The sequence below is a fragment of the Ranitomeya imitator genome, chromosome 6 (genome assembly GCF_032444005.1).
Source record: "Ranitomeya imitator isolate aRanImi1 chromosome 6, aRanImi1.pri, whole genome shotgun sequence".
Classification (NCBI taxonomy): Eukaryota; Metazoa; Chordata; class Amphibia; order Anura; family Dendrobatidae; genus Ranitomeya; species Ranitomeya imitator.
The window spans coordinates 395151233-395154015 of NC_091287.1; the positions used below are offsets into that span (position 1 = coordinate 395151233).

General features: G+C 45.3%; 1 pseudogene; it reads left to right on the top strand.

Annotated features, from left to right (window-relative positions):
• The first annotated feature begins 963 nt into the window (after window positions 1-963).
• Window positions 964-2499, top strand: LOC138643394 (serine/arginine-rich splicing factor 9 pseudogene; annotated as a pseudogene).
• Window positions 2500-2783: the final 284 nt, after the last annotated feature.

Sequence of the window (2783 nt, forward strand, 5' to 3'; positions counted from 1 at the left end):
TAATGATGTTCAGGTCAGAGGACTGTGAGGGCCATTGTAAAACCTTCACCTTGCACCTTTTGAGGTAATCTATTGTGGATTTTCACTTGTGTTTAGAATCATTATGCATTTCTAGAAGCCACCCTCTTTTTAACTTCAGCTTTCTTACAGCTTCTTGTTATGTTTGCATCAAGAATTTATTGAAACTTCATTGAATCCATTCTTCCATCTACTGGTGAAATGTTACTTGTGCCAATAAAGCATTGTCACGCTGTTTTACCCTCACCCTGTGTTGTTTGAGTAGCATTATTCCCATCGAAAAGGAGTACAGGTGTTCAGTGGGAAGAGCCCTCTTCCATGCGGACTTTCTAAAGACAGCCAGGACAACGGACGCGAGCACCCACTGTCCCTCATGTCTCCACACTTGGTGGCAGCAGTAGGATACTATTCAGCTCGATGGATCCGGGGGAGCTGCAGGAGACTTGTGTTCGAAGATAATTTTCAAGCCCTCCACAACCAGAGAGGCAGATAGACATTCCCAGAAAACCATAAGTGAGCCATACACCGCAGGTTTCAGAAGCTACCATGTTCAACCCCACCAGCTTGGCCTTGGGAGGAGGACTGGAGGGGTTATACAGCCACGATAGGAAACAGTGACTATAGGAGCTGTGCCAGCTTTGACAGATTGTGTACCGGACCACTGCCGCTCAGTCGGATTTGATACAGAAATTGGTCAGGTGGAACGACCAGAATGTTGTGGAGGATGTTGAAATCTCCAGAGGTGCACCCAGAGAAATTAAATGCTTGTAAAATCCAGGATCCAGTGGTAGTCTGGAATCAAATACCCTGTCTCAAGCAGCCCGAATCCAGGAATTGTTGATCGCATTGGGACCCGGAGCATCAAGCGAGGAGAGGGCTTGCGTTATAGAATCAGTTCTGTTAATTCCAGTACTCATACTGCCAGGATCAGACAATACTTCTATGATGGCCCACCTCCAAGGAAATCATCTTCGCTACAGAGACCTTCAAGTGTTCAATGATTCCAACAGAGAGGTTAATGAACATCTGCAAAGCTTTGAGATCCTGAAGATGATGCACCAGGTGCCCACAGCTGATTGGGCAAAATACAGGTTGACTAGTTTGAATAGCTGGACACAGGATGCTGTCTGGTTGCTAGGGCCTCCGGACTGCCTGGACTATTGGACTGTGTCTCTCTAGGGGGCCTCCTATGTATAATTTGGCAGTCAACACCAACAGCACTGCAACCGCTGGATTGATGTTTGAGCTTCCAACTCTGTTGATGCCCTCCGGTAAAATGATCGTGCTTGAGTAACTAATGGAGAAAACAGCCCCAGAAATACCAGAGTAGGTAGCCGACCAGAAGCATGATACCCCAGAGAAAGCAGCCTGATTGTTAAAGGAGTGTACAGCAATCAAACCCACTGGAGATCCAATATGCCCACCAATCACAGAATCACAAGGATTCGAGTGGCCACCAGCAATTCAAGCAGGACTACCTCACTAACCATCAGAAACCTCACCAGGACAAAGATTTACAAACATGACCAGTGATTTGCCAAACTCACGGCACTGTTATACGCTTGGAATCCATGGACACACTGCCAAAGATTGTCTACAGAGTCAGAGCCTCAGGCGTGTAGCCCATTTGCTAGCCTAACCGGTCAACATTTGCCAAGAAGAACTCTAAAGGTCTGAGGGATGCTACCCATGAGATACACCAGAAGTGATATACCCTGTCCACACTATATGACAAATTGACCATCTTAAACCAGCTAACCTTCATTGTCACATGCAGCCGTACAAGGTCAGTGATATCCAGGCCCAGAGACTTCAGAACACTGGGTGCCTACATCACCCTGGTCAGCACATATATTGTCGCCCCAAAATGCCATTTATCAGGCCACTAAGTGGCTATCTACCGTGCTTGGGGTCAGCACTCGGGGAATAAGCAAATCTAAGTGGGCAATTTACGTGCTGATATGTGACAAAAGGAGCTGGAGGAGTTGTTCCATTGGTACAGGCGGATACATACCATTGAACTGAAGTATCACAGGGGAGGTAGTGCCACACCTTTTGCTTTCATCTGTTTCCTGGATCTGCAGAGGATGCCATGTTTGGACACAATGGATACAAGTTTGTTCCTCGTCGGTTACATGTGGAGTTTCCCAGGTCAAGCTGTAGATCAGGGGGAGGATATGGAGAGCCATGCAGGAGAAACGGCCCCCATCCTGGCAAACTGAATACAGAGTCCTTGTCTCAGAGCTTTCCCCATTGGGAAATTGGCAGAATCTGGAAGATCATATGAGAGAAGCTGGAAATGTCTACTATGCTGATGTGCACAAGGATGAAATGGGGTTTATTCATAAGGAAGACATGGACTATGCTTTAAAGAAACTGGATGATACAAAATTTAATACCCATGAATATGAAACCTCTTACATTTGTGTCTATGCTGAAATAAATGCTGATGGACTGTCCCTGACAAGTGGAGAAGGATGATCAGAAGCCAATCATTTCTGGCTAATTAAAATGGGGGAGGAATGTGATGACAAAGCATTTATTCTTAATTATGACAGACATATAATTTAAGTAGGCCTAGGGACATGAGCTTTTGCTCATATGAATCTGAACATTGACTCTTGTTGTAGATTGAATTGATGTTTGTTAAATGTTGAATGACTGCTGTTTACCTATTGAATCAGTCATTGCAGCTTATTATCCTGTTATTCTTGGGGGACAGGGACCCAGGGTCATTTCACAATCGATGTTTGCTGATATGTTGA